The sequence below is a fragment of the Xyrauchen texanus genome, chromosome 3 (genome assembly GCF_025860055.1).
Source record: "Xyrauchen texanus isolate HMW12.3.18 chromosome 3, RBS_HiC_50CHRs, whole genome shotgun sequence".
NCBI classification, from domain to species: Eukaryota; Metazoa; Chordata; class Actinopteri; order Cypriniformes; family Catostomidae; genus Xyrauchen; species Xyrauchen texanus.
The window spans coordinates 47,412,166-47,432,772 of record NC_068278.1 but is presented as its reverse complement, the minus strand read 5'-3'; the positions used below and the strand labels follow the sequence as shown (position 1 = coordinate 47,432,772).

At 39.9% G+C, this 20,607-nt stretch overlaps 1 protein-coding gene and 1 long non-coding RNA gene across 2 annotated transcripts in view; one reads left to right on the top strand and one right to left on the bottom strand.

Annotated features, from left to right (window-relative positions):
- LOC127621674 (C3a anaphylatoxin chemotactic receptor-like) overlaps nt 1-20,607 on the top strand; it is a 94,883-nt gene that overhangs the window by 53,367 nt on the left and 20,909 nt on the right. The window lies entirely within an intron of this gene.
- On the bottom strand, nt 60-17,965 carry LOC127621728 (uncharacterized). Its single transcript, XR_007967892.1, has 6 exons — nt 17,566-17,965; nt 17,210-17,375; nt 12,008-12,053; nt 11,826-11,917; nt 9,951-10,048; nt 60-1,594 (listed from the first exon to the last, which is right to left on the bottom strand). It is a non-coding gene; the product is annotated as an uncharacterized LOC127621728 (long non-coding RNA).

The following is a 20,607-nucleotide window of genomic DNA, read 5'->3' as shown; positions in this document are numbered from 1 at the left end:
TGAAACAGAACAAAAAATACACAAAAAACAAAACAAAATCGTCCAAGGAATGAGGGGGGCAGACCAAGGAGAGCACACGGGGAAACCAGACAGTCCAAGGGGGCACAAGGGGCAACCAGACAGTCCGAGGGGGCACAAGGGGCAGACAGGCAGTCCATGGGGAGCACAAGATGGGGACTGGGTCAGGTGGCCTGGGAGCTGGCCACGGGGCAAGGACAGGTTCAGGAGGCCTGGGAGCTGGCCACAGGGCAAGGACAGGGTCTGGAGGCCTGGGAGTCGGCCACGGGGCAAGGACAGGTTCAGGAGGCCTGGGAGCTGGCCACAGGACAGGGACAGGGTCTGGAGGCCTGGGAGTCGGCCACAGGACAGGTTTGGGAGGTCTGGGAGTCGGCCTCAGGACCACAGCCATGGGGTACTCCAAGGGCAGAGCCAAGGTAGGTGGACCATGGATGTTTCTGGTGGTGGAGCTATGGGTGGCTCAGGTGGCGGAGCTGAGGGAGGCTCAGGAGGCGACGTCGTAGCAGGCTCAGGAGGCGGAGCTAAGGGAGGCTCTGGAGGCGGAGCCGTGGAAGGTGGAGCCATGGGAGGCTCTGGAGGCGGAGCCGTGGTCGGCGGAGCCATGGGAGGCTCGGGAGGCGGAGCACTGGGAGGCGGAGCCCTGGGAGGCTCGAGAGGCGGAGCCCTGGATTTGATTTGATTTGATTTACTTTTTAATCCCCAAGGGGAAATTCATATGTCACAACAGCACAAAAACACAACGAATAAATAAGCAACAACAACAACAGACAACATACACAACAACAACAAGTCTTGTTCTCAAATATCAATTTCATCAAAGCATTATGATTATATACGACCATTATCTATATATCATCTTATATAGCACTGGTTATAAAATCTAATCCCAGTTGGGAAAAAAGACTTTCTAAAACGCTCTTTGTAGCAGCGTGGATTAATTAATCTTGAGCTGTAGGTACTCACAAAAGCTCCAAATATTTCATTAAGAGGATGACAGTCATGATTATTCATAAGAGAAAGTTTCCCAATCATTTTAGCCTGCACTATCTCATCTAAAGAGGGTAACACACACCCCACGACAGAGCCTGCCTTCTTAATGAGTTTGTTTAACTTATTCTTCTCCTTTTCCAACAGTCCCCCTCCCCAACATGTGATAGAGTACAAAATCACAGATGAGACTACAGAATCATAGAATATCTTTAGTAGTACCTGACGTACCCCAAAGGATCTCAGTCCTCTTAACAAATGGATACGACTTTGACCCTTCTTATAAACATACATCATATTATCAGACCAGTTGAGCTTGTTGTTCAGATATACACCCAAATACTTGTAAGGATGGCTCGAGAGGCAGAGCCCGGGAAGGCCCGAGAGGCGGAGCCCTGGGAGGCTCGAGAGGCGCTGGCTCTGGGAGGCTCGAGAGGCACTGGCTCTGGAATGGTCGAGAGGCGCTGGCTCTGGGACGGTTGAGGCTACAGGCGCTGGCTCTGGGACGGTCGAGGCAACAGGCGCAGGCTCACCGACGTTCGAGGCTTCTGGCATTGGCTCACCGACGGAAACATCGAAGGAACACGGACTGGATGAACACGGCAGGATGAACACGGCAAGACAGGAAACAGAGCAAACATCAGAACATGGGCAGAACATCGAAACATCAGAACATGGGCAGAACATCAGAACCTTCCGAAACATCAAAACAACGAACGACAAGGAATGGAGGAACAGCGGGGTTTAAATACACAGAGACATGATGATAACAAACGACAATCAGGTGAGAACAATGACACAGTGATGAAGGTCGGGAATCATGGTAACGGCGACACGGAAAACCAGGGATCGTAACACTCTGTATTGTGATGAGGACTAAATCCTGACTGAAATTCTTTGTATATACTATTTCTCTGTAGAAATGAACATATTTGGGAGAATACTACCTTTTCTAGTATTTTTTACATAAACAGGAGATTTGAAATCGGTCTATAAATAGCCAGTTCTCCAGGATCAAGTTGTGGCTTCTTAATAAGCGGTTTGATAACTGCCATTTTAAAGTTTAGTGGGACATGTCCTAAGCATAGCGAGGAGTTAATAATATTAAGAAGAGGTGCTGAATGTCACGAGCTGGGCTCGAACTCGGTTCGCGGGGAGCCGAAAATAGTTAGTCTTAACTTCCCTTAACTTTTCCCATTCATTCTCTATGGTAGTGTCTTACAAACGGATGTAATATATTTGTGGCCACACGTCGACATGAGTGGCGCTGTCCCGCATTTTCGTATTGTAAGGGAGACAGACAGGCGCAGATAACGTTAATCACAACGTCTTAATCGCATCTCAACCGATAGAATCAAGGTAAAAAATGTTTGAGTTAGTCTTTATTCTATATTTTTCGTTGTTTTTAACACTCTCAATGTCTCTATATTTTATGACAATTTAGGTTAGGTATTCAAGATTTTATTGAAGTTATTTTTGTTGACGTGAATACACTTAAACTAACGTACGTGAACAGCGAAAAAATTACAAACTTCGTTTACACAACATAGTCTGTCATACGAGTATTTAGATTAATGGTATAGTAGTATAGTATTTATAGGGCCTAAATACAATGAAACCTGAATGATAAAGTGAAGTACAATAACGTTATATATTTACCAGTGAGTTATTAACTTACCTTTGTCATTTCCAGAATTGTGAATGGAAGCTAAGTTACTGTTAAACATCGCTAAGGACATTAGCTCATATTGAAAACGTTACTGTTTTGTTTGTCTGCAATGACCGCAATTATATCACTATTCTGTTACTGGTATCACTTTCCAACTTTGTATGTATACTAATTAATTTATCTATACTGCACCTTTCAATATAGGTAATACAAATATATTATAACATTCAAGCTAAAACATAAGTCTAAGACAATAAGCGCTCTACATGTGAACTAACATTACATCTCATCAGTATTAATAATAGTATTACTATGTAGTATGTGTTATGAATAATGACATATTACATGTTTCTTTCATTAATATTTGTTTTATCTATCAACATTTTAACTAAATTAGTCTTTATTAAAAAAAATATTTTTTTAATGTGCTTTAAATCTACAGGATGAAGAAGATAGCGTTCTTTCCCAGAAGGAGGACAGTTCAGTTTAGAAGAGGCCCATCATAGCATTTAAGACAGGACCTCTCCGCTGAGGCAATGACAATAAAAAACAACCCCTCCCTGCAAGACAAATCTGCACCTCAACGGGAGGAGGTTGTCCACAGCTGAACCACATAAAAAGGGAAGGAGCTGCTGTTCCTATCTGGATCCCCATCAGAGGAACCTCTCAGCAGGAGGGCTTCCACTTTAACCAGGCTCGGTGGGTGACAGGCAACAACGTCTCTACCGAGCTGTTCCAGGCCCAGGGGATGACAGGAGTGGTTCACTGGAACTTCCAGAGGCTGGTGGACCTGAAGCTGCCTGACGTGGTCCTACCGGGAGTGTTTGACTCTGTTTTAATTGCAGAGCTCAACATGGCATCCACGAAGGTGACTGGGCAGGCCAAATATCCAGCGCTTCACTTTTCAGCCAGACACGGGCGAGAGGTTTGGACTCCAGTATATGGAGCCAGGCTGTCGCCCTGTTCCACTGGACTGGGAGAAGCACAAGTCCCAGAAGACAGTCCCACCTCTTAGGGAGGAAGAGACAGACCAGCCCTCCACCCAGCAGGTCTCACTACTACCTGTGGTGTTCCACCATCCTGCTGCCCCTGCATCCTCCGCAGCACCTTCTGAAGGGAATGTCTCTCAGGTAAGACACTGAATTTACTCATTTACATTTAATTCACATGGACTTTCAGATTTGTGCCATTGATATTTAACCTTATTGGGCCTACTTTTTAGGAGATGGACGTAGCATGTGTCCTGGTGTCTCTCAGTGCTGAGACCTGTGCCTTCCCAACAACAGAGGAGCTGGTGGAGCCCTCACAGTGGTTTGCCACTCCAAAAAAAAATACACATCGTCTGTTGGCACATGTATTGTTGTCGGCTGGACCCATTCATATTCCATAACAATTTAATTTACCCTTGCATGCACAAGCATACATGGACGCACGCACGCACGCACGCACACACACACACACACACGTGTGTAGGTACTACTCATATAGACACATACTATCATACTCGCATACCTACTTGACTTACTATTAACATAGTTTTATATCACTTCTACTAGATCTGCTGAGCACTTCACCACTGCTCCTGACAGCCTCTCCCCGTGCTGCACGCACAGGACCCATTAAGACTGGTGGACGTATCTTTGTACTGGACCATGGCTGGTGGATGCAACCCATGAGAGATGCCATTGATGGACTCCTAGCAAAGCACCATGGGAAGAAAGACATGCTGAAGCAGGTGGATGCTGACTATGCTACCCTTGTGCACAGATCTGGCAAAGACCCCAATAGTCCAACTCCAACCACAAGGCAGCATATCTCTCGCATGTGAAACACCTTGCCAAGCTAATAAATACCAGCTCGTCTTTGAACACCAGCCCAGAGAAGCTGTTGGAGACTCAGCAGCTTTGGCAGCGTCTGACAGAAGGCAGTGAGACAGTCAGTGTACCAGTCACAGCCTTGAAACCTGCTCCTGTAAATCCACCAGTGGTGAGTCCTTCCCAGGATGCTCCTCTGACCCAGGCTACACTTGTGACAATGGTGAAGGAGATTGTGGAGAGGCAGCTAACAGCTCAGCAGTTGCAGCAACAACAACAGCCAAAGAAAACCAGGACTTGTCTCAGTTGTGGGCAGCCAAAATCTCGTTACCTTGGCGATGGCTCCTCTGTCCATTTTTTTTTATCAGTCAACAGAGGTGAAGTACTTTTACTGCTCCAAAAAAGTCTTCATGACCTATGCAGCTGAAGGACTCACCAATCCCAGAATGTGCTTTGAGGATTTTGCATCAACTGCCTTCATCCAGCGGGAGCTCAACGCCTCAAAACAGAGACGGGCAGAACAAAAGAGGGTAACAGAAGAGAGGAAAAAGAGGAAATCTATAGAGCTTCATCCTCCTGGTCGCCTGTGCAGGTCCTGTCATCTGCCTCTCAAACAAGGCCCCAACAGCCCTCACATCCATGCCTATTTCCCTGGAGTCCCAGGAAAGTACATTTACTGTCCCACCAAGGTTTTGTACATGTACCAGTCCCAGGGCATGATGGGAGAGATGATTTGGACTGAATTCCAGAAGTCTGCATTTTATGAGACTGAAAAGCAGAGATGGATGGTGGAGAAACGGGCGTAGAACTGAGACTCACTGACTCATTCAGTCACTCACTCACAAACTTAAGACAAAACTGATGTTTTCAATTACTCTCACACTCATACTGTCAGTTGGCAGTCAAATGTTCTGTTGTCTATTTATATTATTTAGTTCTTTGAATATATATATTCAAGTATATATTTGATAGAACTTTAATGTTTTTTTTTACTTGACTGAGGTTTTATTTGGAATAAGTTTTACTAATATATATATATATATATATATATATATATATATATATATATATATATATACAGTGAGGAAAATAAGTATTTGAACACCCTGCTATCTTGCAAGTTCTCCCACTTGGAAATCATGGAGGGGTCTGAAATTGTCACCGTGAGGTGCATGTCCACTGTGAGAGATATAATCTAAAAAAAAAATCCAGAAATCACAATGTATGATTTTTTAACTATTTATTTGTATGATACAGCTGCAAATAAGTATTTGAACACCTGTCTATCAGCTAGAATTCTGACCCTCAAAGACCTGTTAGTCTGCCTTTAAAATGTCCACCTCCACTCAATTTATTATCCTAAATTAGATGCACCTGTTTGAGGTCGTTAGCTGCATAAAGACACCTGTCCACCCCATACAATCAGTAAGAATCCAACTACTAACATGGCCAAGACCAAAGAGCTGTCCAAAGACACTAGAGACAAAATTGTATACCTCCACAAGGCTGGAAAGGGCTACGGGAAATTGCCAAGCAGCTTGGTGAAAAAAGGTCCACTGTTGGAGCAATCATTAGAAAATGGAAGAAGCTAAACATGACTGTCAATCTCCCTCGGACTGGGGCTCCATGCAAGATCTCACCTCGTGGGGTCTCAATGATCCTAAGAAAGGTGAGAAATCAGCCCAGAACTACACGGGAGGAGCTGGTCAATGACCTGAAAAGAGCTGGGACCACCGCTTCCAAGGTTACTGTTGGTAATACACTAAGACGCCATGGTTTGAAATCATGCATGGCACGGAAGGTTCCCCTGCTTAAACCAGCACATGTCAAGGCCCATCTTAATTTTGCCAATGACCATTTGGATGATCCAGAGGAGTCATGGGAGAAAGTCATGTGGTCAGATGAGACCAAAATATAACTTTTTGGTCATAATTCCACTAACCGTGTTTGGAGGAAGAAGAATGATGAGTACCATCCCAAGAACACCATCCCTACTGTGAAGCATGGGGGTGGTAGCATCATGCTTTGGGGGTGTTTTTCTGCACATGGGACAGGGCTGACTGCACTGTATTAAGGAGAGGATGACCGGGGCCATGTATTGCGAGATTTTGGGGAACAACCTCCTTCCCTCAGTTAGAGCATTGAAGATGGGTCGAGGCTGGGTCTTCCAACATGACAATGACCCGAAGCACACAGCCAGGATAACCAAGGAGTGGCTCTGTAAGAAGCATATCAAGGTTCTGGCTGTGGCCTAGCCAGTCTCCAGACCTAAACCCAATAGAGAATCTTTGGAGGGAGCTCAAACTCCGTGTTTCTCAGTGACAGCCCAGAAACCTGACTGATCTAGAGAAGATCTGTGTGGAGGAGTGGGCCAAAATCCCTCCTGCAGTGTGTGCAAACCTGGTGAAAAACTACAGGAAACGTTTGACCTCTGTAATTGCAAACAAAGGCTACTGTACCAAATATTAACATTGATTTTCTCAGGTGTTCAAATACTTATTTGCAGCTGTATCATACAAATAAATAGTTAAAAAATCATACATTGTGATTTCTGGATTTTTTTTTTTTTTAGATTATGTCTCTCACAGTGGACATGCACCTACGATTACAATTTCAGATCCCTCCATGATTTCTAAGTGGGAGAACTTGCAAAATAGCAGGGTGTTCAAATACTTATTTTCCTCACTGTATATATATATATATATATATATATATATATAAATATATGTGTGTGTGTATAAAAGATTAATTAATCTCTTCCTGGGTTTTCTATATGTAAATACATTTTTAGGATGTTGTCTATAGCTCTGTACATAATACACATTTTGACTTTGCACTAGTTAGATTTGAACCAGTGGGAACTCCTTCCCTCCCTATCTCCCTCCCACACTTTTAATCAGCCCCTTCATGTTTATACTGCCTTTTATCACCCTCTTTATGTCAGGGCTGAGTTTGCTATCAGGTTGCCCTTGCACTGCTGCCACCTTGACCTAGACGACAGAGGTCCCAGCTTCTATACACCGATGCTACTCCATGCTCTATGCTCCATGCTAATGCACTTCCATTTGCTGTTAGGTCTTGCTCCTCACTGCCGATATTTAAATCTAAAGTGAAGACAAATTTTTTCTCTTTAGCCTATAATGTTGGTTGAGAATTTTAATAGTTTTCTGTGTAGGTTTTATAATATTTTATTAATTTGTTCTTTTTAACATTTTATAAGTTCTATTAAATTCTGTTATTAATGTTTATAAAAAATTGTACAGCACTTTGGTTACAACATTTGTTGTTTTTAAGTGTGCTTTATAAATAAACTTGACTTGACTCTACTCCAAGTCAATGAGCCACCAAGACAGCCACTTCTACCCTATGCCACAATGACTTTTCTGAATGTTACTCCATGTAACATAACTGTTAATATTGACTTTGTTAATTGTATTTTTGATACCATTTTTTCCTGTTATACGTCTTTTCATTACAGGACAATTTAACGACTGCTGTAATGTTGTCTTTTAAAATACAGAATTAGAATAAAACTTAAGTAAACTGATAAATCAGTAAACACAAATGTTGGACAATTTATTGCAAATGTATTAAGAATTATTATTTCTCAAATGCTTTATAAAAAAGTTATAGGTTGCAAATCTCATCTACAGCTATACATGTGGAAATACAAACCTAAAATAAAAATATGAAGTATCCAGTTTTGTGGAAGGTTAAAATACAATTGAATAATGGCTTGACGTGAATGAGGAAAATAATAAATATTGAAAAAAAAAAATTCAGACGGTAATCGAACCGTGAATCTCAAATCTTTGCTGAAAAGGTTACTTGAGGTCACAAAAGCCCTTTACACCTATACGCGACTGGCCAGATGTGGAGAGTTGAGTGTTCTACCACTTAGCCACAGAGGAGTTGGACCCAATGTTGGACCCAAACGAAACACTCAAGGCAGAAGTCCAGGCAAAGTAGATTTATTAAAAAAAAGGGTACTTTGCAAGTCAAAAAAAATCCAACAAAAGTTCTTCTCAGAAAGAGGTATTGCTACAGTAGAGATAATGCAAATAATAACAGGAGAGAAATAAAATAACTCGACGAGGGGAGAAAAACAAAATCAAATAACTAAGAACAGCTTGCTTGGATAACTTGGAAGGACTCGGAATGACTCGGTGACCGTGGGACACAGCAGGAGACACATAGCAAGACTCAAAAACCAAGTGAGGGACAAGGGGAAAAAAACCACAGCTAAAATACTTTAGGGGAAACAAGGCACAGGTGACCTGGATAACGCTAACAAGGACACACGAGGAAGAACTAAGGCAGAGGGGAACACAGGTGACCTCTAGAGGCCCGGAGACAAACAACAGGAGGCAGGATGCTGACACTGAAATTACAGGAGATCCATCTTTTAAGAGCTTAGTTGGTATAGGATCTAACAAACAAGTTGTGGCTTTTGATGTTTCGGTGAGTTTTGTTAGCTCTTCATGACCTAAGACAGAGAAGGATTGAAGTTGCACGTGAGGAAAATTATTAGACACTGTTTTCTGAGGTGCTATGACAGATGATTGCATAATTCCAATGTTATTTTTGATTATTTCAATTTTATCAGTAAAGAAATTCATGAAGTCATTACTCTTGTACTGTGACGTAATATCTGGTTCGGTTGAGGCTTTATTCCTAACCAATTTAGCCACAGTACTGAATAAACATCTAGGATTGTTGTGGTAATTTTCTATTAGTTTACTAAAATATGCTGACCTGTCAGCCTTTAGTGCCTGTCTGTATCTACAGACACTATCCTTCCATGCACCACAAAATACTTTTAATTTTGTATTTTTCCCCATTTTCCGAGCTGCTCTCTTGAGAGCATGAGTGTGATCATTGTACCATGGTGCAGGGCTTATTTCTTTAATCGAAGTGTGGCATCAATAACAAGAGTGCTAGAGAAGACTGCATTATATTTTTTGTTATTTAATCAAGTTCTTCTGGGCTTTATTGAGTGTATGAGATAGATCTGGAAGATTATTAGTGAACTACGTGGCATATATTGAGTAACATTAGCTGATTGCAGCATACAAGAGACAAGGTAATGATCCGAGATGTCATCACTCTGCTAAAGAATTTTTATATTATCAACATCAACTCCATATGACAGAATTAAATCTAGCATATGATTATGGCAATGAGTTGGTCCTGTAAAATTTTGTCTGACTCCAAGAGAGTTGAGAATATCGATAAATGCTAATCCCAATGTATAATTTTCATTATGTGAATGTTGAATTCACCAACAATTAAAGCTCTATCTACAGTAACTACAAGATCTGATAGAAAATGAGCAAATTTACCAAGGAAATCAGAATAATGCCCAGGTGATCTATACATTGTAGCAAGGACAAAAGACAACAGAGATTTTTTATTTATATCTGACGGTGTCACAATAAGCATTATTAGTTCAAAAGACTTACATTTATATCCTGTCCTCTGAGTAACACCAAACACTTCACTGTAAGTTGTAGCAACACCTCCTCCAGGTTTCAGTCAGACAGAGCGCATCCAATCTTTTCTGTAATCATTTCATTAACAATTAGTGCTTTGGTAGAAAGAGATCTAATGTTTAGTAGCCCTATTTTTATATGCTAAAAATGTTTGTTTTGTTCAAGTTTGACCTTAATCAAATTTTTTCTAAATTATTTAGTGAGGTGTAAGGGGGTTAAGATGGGCAAGTAGGAGGCGAGAACCGGCTTGTCAATATAAATAATAATTTAATGAAAACTTAAATCAAAACACACAAACATAATCACACATGATGGACATGCCCGTAATTCTCTCTCCTGGATGCTCTGTGGCTGCTCTCTTATGCCGCTCTCCCTGTGCTCACTGAAATTAGAGACAGGTGGTAGACATAATTTAGCTCAGGTGCAAGCACCCTTACCGCTTTCTCTCCCGGACGGGCGCTTGACCACGCTCCCGCTGCCACATGAGGGTATTGTGTTTGGTAGTTCGGGGAACAGACACAGTCTCTATGAGATATCTAGGTGATACAGTCTCTATGTGTTGTAGTTTATGTGACCTGTGTGATGTCTCAAGGCAGCTAGCAGAAATTCAGATTAACCAGTTTGTCTGCTTCCTGACCTGGGCCCCAGTTAGTCAAATACTATCATTATTAAGACTATGAGCCAAATTACTAGAGAGGAGAGCGGCACCTTCCCTGGAGGGATGGAGTCCGTCTCTCTTTAGCAGGTCAGGTCTACCCCAAAAACTCTTCCAATTGTCTATAAATCCTATTTTATTCTTCAGACACCACTCAGACATCCAACCATTCGGTGACACTAATCTACAATAAACCTCGTCACCATGACGAGCAGGGAGGGGACCAGAGCCAGTGTCTGACATCGTTTTTGCAAATTTGCACACCTCTTTAACATTATCTTTAGTGATCTCCGACTGGCGAAGGTGGACATCATTAGTGCCGACATGGATACAAATTTTAGAAAATCTACTTATAGCATGTTGTGGCAAAAAATTATTAACCAACCATTATCACTGCGTAAGAGACACTCTGAATCAAACAGTCTTTTAAAAGAATTTATTCTTGCAATACGGACCCAGTCATTACACAGGAATTAATATGTGCCATGAGTGAGACGCTGAAGGGGAGGGACTGACTTTTTTTTTATACCTGTTTTCCCCAAGGTCTCCCACAGAAGCAGATCCTCCCCCTCTACATTCCTCAGACACAGGGGCATTCCCTTGCAATGACTATTACTGATCAATGAGTATTAAAATTTCTACAACAAGCATTAGCCAGCACTTGTAAATATGATTGATAAGGAACATGAAAAAAGATATTTTGAAAAATGTTGGTAACCAAAACACAATTTGTTCCTATTGACTTTCACTGTATTTTTCATACAATGAATGATGATATATCCAAAAGAAGTCTCATCTACTTAATATAAAATTCACAAGGTTCAGTTAAAGGGTTAGTTCACCCAAAAATGAAAATGATCCCATAATTTACTCTAGGGCTGCCCCTTGATAGTTGACCAAACATTAGTCGATGAGAAGAATCTTGGTCAACCAAGTAATTGCATATAGTATAACAATATATAATCTGCTGCTATGCTTTGTTTGGGGAGACTTATAACAAACTCTCCTGGCAATGTGTTGGAGAATAATTACTGAATTATGAAAATCAGACACTTAAAAGATTATTTTTTTATAATATTATTATTATTATTATTATTATTAAAAGATTAAAAAACATGTCTGAATAGTTAATGCAACTTTGATGTGAAGAAATGGTGGTTGATGAATTGGTTGTTCTTTCAAAAACTTACCTTGAGGGTACACCATGTCATTCAGTTGGCTCTTTGAGGAAGCAAAGGGCTGTCGATGCAAGGTTATTTGTTGCAGCATTCAAGCACAATATCTGTAACATATGAACTTGGTGATACAACCATCCATCATATAAAAATGAGCATAACTGCAATGATGGAAGAAAAACACCAGGAGCCCTTACCTTCCTGGAGTATCCATCCACTGCTCCAAAAATGACAATGTTGTACCTGAAGCAAGGATTTAAACCAAATTGAACAATTTGTATCTGAATTTCTACTAATATAATGCAAGGAGACATGGGTTTTATATTTTTAAATAAATGACATGTGGTTTCACAGACAAGTCGCAGACTAAATTGCATGATTAAGCTGTTTCAACTGCAAGTAACTAGAACTGACATATTTTAAGATTTTATTCCATTGTTTTGTCTCAAGATACACACCAGTAATGGGTTTTTTCTAAGGCACGTTTAAAAAGCTTCTTAAATGTCCTAATTTAAAGGTCAAATTTAAATTTAAAGGCCTAATCCTGGCTTAATCTAAACCCTGTCTGTGAAATCGGGCCTTTAACTATTAAAGTTTCATAACCGAAAGAAAGAATTCTTTCATCTAATATTAATAAAAAAGAAAAACTCATAAAAGTATATGACAATGGACAATGGCACAACCTTATTAACTTGTGATTAGTATCCACATGCCAGAGAGACATGGGCCTAAGGCTGCAGCGGTATACCGGTTTCACGTGTATGTTAATCTAACTCTTGCAGTATTCATTTATCATATTCATGCAGTCTGTATTATTCAGTTGTGTGCTGAAACTCAAACGTTGACATCAACAACAAAAATAATGTCACTTGATGTATGCCACTTGATGTAGGAAATGCAACCCAAGATACATTAAATACAGGTTATGTTTAATCTATGGCAGGTCGCCACTTGATGTCCAATGTAAAATCTGCGCCCTGAAGCAAAACCAGTTGAGAACCACTGAGTTAAAGGAACAGACAGGAGCAGTCTGGCCTCACTGTCGCACACCTACAGTATATGTTAACTGTTAAAAATCATAGGACATTACTTCAAAAGCTCACACAGCTGATGTTATTTTTAATTTAGTAGTTCATTTAACATGTGAACTAACATGCTTTAGTTTTATAACATGTTATAGTTACATGCTATTTTTTATCATGTTTATAATTCGATTTATTATTATAATTCTGTTAGCTTTCTTATTTTTTCTATTTATTTTATTTTCAAAATGGCGACTTTTTATTTACACATACTTCTATAAAACAAATGGTTTCAAGTTTCAATTATAATAAAGTGTTTGCTCAAAAATAAATAAATAAAATAACCCTTCTGTTTTCACTGATAATAGTAATTGTGTAATACCGTATACCGTGATATTTTCTGAGACGGTTATCATACCGTAAAAATCTCATACCGTTGCAATCCTACATGGGCCCTCTCACAGATTATGTGTGGCGTACCACACATCCCAATCCATACATTCTGGACAAGACTCCTATCGAATCCACTTCATGCATTGAAGCAGCTACTCTTCTCCACTGATTGCAAATCCCCATGGACTGAAGCCTGCCTTTGAACATTCGGTATCCAGCAGAGGGCATTTACATTTACATTTATGCATTTGGCAGACGCTTTTATCCAAAGCAACTTACAGTGCAATTATTACAGGGACAATCCCCCCGGAACAACCTGGAGTTAAGTGCCTTGCTCAAGGGCACAATGGTGGTGGCAGTGGGGTTCGAACCAGGGACCCTCTGATTAACAGCCCTGTGCTTTAGCCACTACGCCACCAGCACTCCACACCATTTCATTTTTAATCTGGGCAACCAATCTATTGAGGTCTTCATCACTGATGTTACTATATTTTTTTATATTTTGGACAACCTGCCCTGCCAGACACTTGTGTCTGTGGGGCTGTACGTTCTATTTGCAGTCTGACAAGGGAAAAGAGCTCCTGCAGGGCCTGGGTGACTGGTGATGGCACATCAACATGTCTTGAAAGGGTCTGACAGAAGTAATTTTCTTGACAACGTGTAAATTCCAGGAAATCAAGATCAACTGGTGATCTTATGAGAGCTAGTTCTAATTTGGACAGCAGTCTTGAAAGAATATGAAGTTTCAGAATTTCCTAAGAAATTCAAGTAATAAAATGAACGACTCATTTACTTAACCATAAAAGGGTTCTTATTAAAGAACCCTTTTGTCTTTATAAAAAAAAGACAAAAATGTATGAGAGGCTAAAGGAAGGAGCTGTTTGAGTGGGCCACGTTTCTGATAAGTTTAGAATGATTAAAAATGGGGTCCATGCAAATGCTGAGGTCATGTGAATAATATTGCTATAATCTTAAGCAAGAAGTAGCAAGTAGAAAACAACTGACCAAACTGACCTGAAGGTAAATGTTAATATCTTTAATACATTTATGAATTATTTACACTTTACATGGAGAGAAGAAAAAAAAAAAAACATTTCACAGTTGTCCAGCTATTTTTTGTTTATAACAACAAGGGGTGGCTGTGTTACCCTATCTATAAGTAACACTAGCCAGTTATGTAAACATTTTACTAAATAGTTGAAACACTTATATGCAAACTTGGGTTAGCCATTTTAGTAGAACGTCCATCATATGCTCAGGTCGAAAGACTTCCTTGTATTGATGAAAACAAACAAACAAAACATGACAATTAAAATTGGACTTGGCAATATTAACCTATAATAACACGTCGTATATGTTAGCATCAGCTAATCATTGTTAGATTTGGATTTAACATTTAGATTTGTTAGCGAGATATGTTATAGTCCTAATTCAGAACAGCACCATGAGCATCCGCTGTAAAAAGCTCCTAGATCACTTATAATTTCCCACAGCTCATGTTGTCTGGAGTTTGTCTTCTAAAACTTATTGGAAATATATTTTTGCTGTGTTTCGTAAGCAGAAAATTCCAAAAACACTTTAAATAACAGTACAACCCACTAAAGAGATGTCTATCCATCACAGCCGCACTTTCAAAGATGATGCTGCTTTGAATATGAAAGCTGCTTCTCCAATGCACAAAACATCTTATAGCTACTATGTGTATAAACATGTATGAAGTTCATGAGGGTCTGTCGTCCCGTTCCCAACACATCCCTTATCAACATATCAACATATAAAATAATACAATTATATTTGAGAGATATATATATATATATATATATATAAATCTTAAAAATGTAATTGATTGTGCAAAATAGGCACATAATATTGGAAAATCGATCGCAGGCCCCTGAATCGAATCGTATCACTGCTCATGCGCACACAAACGCATTACCTTTTTACTCCAGTAAGTGCTCCAATAAAGCAGCGTAAGCAGCGCATAGTTCTATAGTGACGTATTCGAACTAGCAATGGAGGCTTGGTCTGTATCAATACAGTATGCTGAATCTGTGATAGAAGAAATTAGTTCCACTCATAAGTGTTTTACAGATGACCAGAAAATGTCTTGATATAAAACGAGGTGTGGTAACCGTGGTAAGTGTGGAATAATTGATTGAGGACCATTGAATTATTGAAAAATAGGCTAATTGTAACGGCCACTCGGGTGTGCATTATTTTAAACTAATTCAGTGGTCTGTTGCCAATTATCCCTTACATACTGTATCCTTCTTTTCACCTGCACACTTACATTTCACTCACGCATGTGCAGCACGTTCACTAAATACGCGTGTGCTGAATACTCAACATTAAGATTGAACAGAAATGCAAGACTCCTTTCAGACATACACATTTAAAGTACGCTTGAAATAATTAAACACATTGCTCAATTACTTTTATGATCCTTTTCAAATGAAAACACTTGAAAACATTTATAGACTCTTCAGAACTCTTGTTGTCATTAGAACCAATAATGGAATATTTTAATTAGCAGTATATTCATACAAAAAACACCATGTGACAAAAACATGGGTCCAGTTTACCAGGCATGACTGAGGCATGTTCCAAAGTACTGGTGGTTTCATAAACTTAATTAGAACATTTCTAATAAGCAAAACATAATAGTAAATATATATATATATATATATATATATAAAAGCACAAAGGTTAACCTCGTTGTCGCTATAATGTAGTTCTCGCTCTTAGTGGGGCACGTGGTGGATGCCACATTGAATATTATTAGCACAGAGTAGTCATAGTTACTGCCAACTGTTTATGTAGTTTCATAAACTAGTGCTAGTTAATTAAATTAATTTCATATCCGAAAGATTGATTCAATGTTATCATAATTAAAGACAGTACTACAGAACACAAAAATGTTTTTATTTTCTCCAAGTGGTGCTCGCTGCAGAGCAAGCTCCTCCTCGCTAGACGTCCAGCGAGGAGGAGCTACACGTAAGGTCCTCCTCTCTTGACCTAGTCTAGCTCCACCTCTATGGATCTAGTGAAGCACCACTCATATTGCCACCTAACGGCTGTTAACGTTAATGCAAGACCTTCGTCAGATCGAACTTAACCTAATGAGGAATTGTTTTTATTGTTGATACGCAAAGATTAGGTCAAAGTAACCATAAGACTTGCATGGAACTGGAGATGCTGGCATAGCTGATATTGCCTGACCTTTCTTTAACATTTTCATGATTTCTCTGCCTTGTTTCTGTGACAAACGGCATGACTATCTGTGAACCCCTGCTTTTTTTTCTTCCCCATCGAATTTATCTCAATTAAATTAATGTAATAAATAATGCTCCTGATATGCTATTTGCTTTTAAAGTGGGAACTGAGTTGCCCTTGCAGGTGTGATACAAAAATAAAATGATCACCTATTTGCTTGTCTTATCTCGATTATTCCTTTTATATGTACACTTAGGATCTCCACCTCAAAAAGAAAAATTAAAGCATGTACAACAGTGTAGTTGTGAATTTAATTTACATGTAATTTAATTTTGGATGGACTCAATCCACATCTTAATCAAATCACTGTCTTAATCATATGGTAATAAGTAACTTGTTCAGTAGTCTCAAACCAGCCATGTGCCACACTAAAGAAAAAGCAAGGCAACCAATCCAGGAACATTTATTAGACTGGAAGTCTTAATTTACAATTTATTAGTCACATAATTCACTGCCCTCAAGTGTTGCTGTTTTATTTCTGTTAACCTTTATTAGCAAAATGTACAGCTAACATAAAAATCAATCTTCAATCTAGGAACAAAATGTATAATAAGATATAAGATACAAAACTGAATTATAGTATATTAAGTTTAAAGAAATAGAAGCGCAGCGTAGTTCTAGCGGAAGACTAGCAACTGTACATCATCACATCATTAGCTGGGTAATTCCTAGCCAATCGCATGTAAGCCATTGCTTTATAAGTCTGCTCACAATCTATCACACTGCTGATTCAGTGTGCTAACACGGCAACCTCCACCACCACACCACAACAGGTTGAGCCCGGTCCCGCATGGGGGTAGGCTCCTCGCCCCTGCCTCCTATCTCCGGCAGGACATGACGGTTCCGGGCACAACTCCCTCTGACCGCCGGACGGGGCCTACGCCAAAGAGAGAGACATTGCTTCCTGTTTTACATTTATCAAATAAATGGCATCTTAAACTTCACTCAAGCCTGCGTGTCTTCCCGATACAACACTTTTTTTTTCTCTCCACAAAACTTTAATTGGTTGAAAATACAAGACATTTTACAAACCCTAAAACTACAAGACAATACAAAACAATATTTACCCAGATCTACCCCATCAGTTAGCTTGTTGAAGGTGAGGGTTGTGCAGGCAAGACACAAATATTTCTTTTATCATATATTTCCTGCATGAAAAACTCCACCTGAGTCTCGTAGTGACGGATTAATTGACAGCTGCTGTCAGACTCTATGTTATTATTATTCCTCACACGGTCGCAAGACGACATGTACATGAATCTGGCGTGGTGAGCTGGAACCTGCTTACGTCAGCTGTCACCGCTTACGTCACGAAGTACCGCAACAGCCAATAGGAAAATTCAACTGCAGTAGCCACCGTTCAACCTGAAGAGGGCAGCACTCAGACGTTTTTACACCATATATTGTAGAATTAAAACACTTTATACACAAATGTCAAAAAAATTACTTGAATCAATGACCAGTACTAATAAAGCCCCATGCTTACAGATCATTAACTAAAAAAAGTTGGTTTAGGGTTTAGTTACCCTTTAAGCATAAAATGTTAATTGTGTTTTCAACCCTTTTTGCTGAACAAATAACCAGAAATTGGTAAAAACTCACTGCTGAAAAATCAAAAGGACTTCCCAAGGGTCACATACAGGGCATACTGAAATACAAAATCAAAACCCTGATGTTATATTAACAAATGCAGTATTTAGCACACATACTGTGACTGTCCGCCATCTTTACAAGGGGTGCCGTGTGCTTGCACTCACTGCATGTGCTTACGAGCTTACGTGTAGCTCCTCCTCGCTGGACATCTAGCGAGGGGGAGCTAAACGTAAGCTCCACCCATTTCCTGAGACATGCTTTTTCATCTGATGTCTGAAACCTGACTCTGACAGCTGAGGATGTAATTTGTTTATGATGTAGTTTGTTTACCTCCCACAAACTCATCTCTCCTTTCTCTTTCCTATCCCTGCTTCGTCCAAATAATTTTCGGATGTCCATCTGTATACAGGAGCCAATAATGTATGTAAAAATATGATCTATCGTTTCATCATGTTTTCATAGCCTACCTCAATTCTGACTTGTGTGCCGACACCTGGGTAGGGTTGCACCAGCTGTGCGTAAGTTCTCACGTAAGTTAGGAGGTAAAGTTCATATTAAGGGCTTACTAGTTAGTTTGTAACTAAGTCAGAGCTTAATTTGGTTGCACCACCTGTTCTTAAGGCAAGACTTAACTAGTAGGTCGTAAACGCTCCATAAATGGTGTGTTCGACATCGGCTGCTGCTGGTGAGAAGAAGGTCGGAGCACATCTTCCACGCAGGACTACAGGCTTTGAGTTTGGGAATATTGGAGCGTGACTGTAGCGGGAGCAGCTAGATTTTCGGATAAAACAATTTCACACGGACCAAAAACTGACAAAGGCGATCGGTCGTGGCGAAAGCGGGTGGGAAGGGAGAGATGACTCGAACACGAATAAAAAAGAGTGTGACTGAACCAGAGACTAGGAATGGCGGAGAGGAGTCGGAGGAGAGAGAAGGAGATGAAATGGAGGTAGGATGGACACAAGTAGGAGAAGGGAGAGGTAAGTCCACAAATAAGAGGAAAAAGAATAGCAAGGAAGGGTTAGCAAGTAGTACAGGAGAGAGTGGAGGAGAGGGGGTGGTAGAAGGTAGAAGGGATGAGTTTAAAATTATGGTCCGGTTTAAAAATAGTAGTGGTATGATAGGGATTAGTCCTATTGCTTTGACAAATGAGTTGAGAAGGTTAATAGGGGAAATTAGCAGTGCTAGAGTGATGCAAGATGGGGCATTGTTGGTGACATGCAGCAATGATGAACAGAGAAATAAAGTGATGAGATTAAAAGCAGTGTGTAAGCAAGAGGTAGTGAGTTGTAGGCCAGTAGGAGGTAGGTTATGGATAAGTGGTGTAATTACTGGAGTACCCTTGGAGGTATCAATGGAAGAGATAAAGAGTAATATTGAGGGAGGGAAAGTTGGTGAGGCCAGACGTTTGCAGGTGAATAGAGAGGGAAGTAGGGTGGATAGTTTTTCTGTAATGCTTAAGTTTGAAGATGGGATATTACCAGATCGAGTTAAAATAGGTTATATTAGTTATCCAGTAAGAGAATATGTGAAAGCACCGTTAAGATGTTATAATTGCCAGAGATATGGACACATACGCTAATGTATGCAAGGCAAAAAAGAGATGTGCTCGTTGTGGAGGTGAGCATGATTATGGTAGGTGTGAAGCAGGTGTTGAGGTTAGGTGCTGCAATTGTGGTGGAGCACATAATGTTGCATATGGGGGCTGTGAAGTTAGGAAGAAAGCAGTGGAAGTACAGAAAGAGAGGGAGAAAAGTAGATTGACATATGTTGAGGCAGTGAAAGTAGTAGAATTAAGGAGCAAGGAGAAGTCAGAAGATGGTTATGATAGAGGGCAGATCATAAAAGCAACAAGTGAACCAATAAGAGGGAGAGAAGAAGGTAGGATCAGGGAAGATGAGTTAAGAGTAAGTAAGAAAAACTTTGTGCTGTTTATGGCAGAAGTTATTAATTGCACAGCTCAGACGGAAAAGAGAACTGAGAGGATACAAATTATTGTGAGGGCAGCTGAGAGATTTTTAGAGGTGAAAGGAATGACATGGGAGATAGTTAGGGATTGCCTAACAACAGAATTACAGCCAAGTCAAGAAATATGTTCTGGTCATTTATTATGATGATAAATATATTACAGTGGAATGCCAGGAGTCTTTTTGCAAATGGATTGGAGTTCAAAGGGTATGTAAATCGAATGAAGGATAAACCACATGTGATATGTATACAAGAATCATGGCTTAAACCTAGATTTGATTTTGTTTTGAAGGGATATTCATCAGTAAGAAGGGATAGAGTAGAGGGTAATGGAGGGGATGTGTTACTTTCATAAGATCAGGAATTCCGTATAGATTGGTGGGAATAGGGATATCAATGGAATATGTAGTGGTTGAGATATGGGACCAAAGTAAAAAATATGTTATAATAAATTTGTATAATCCATGTAAGAGACTGGAGTTAATTGAATTAGAAGCTATAGAAGGTCAAGGAGATGAGCGGATTATTTGGTGTGGGGACTTTAATGC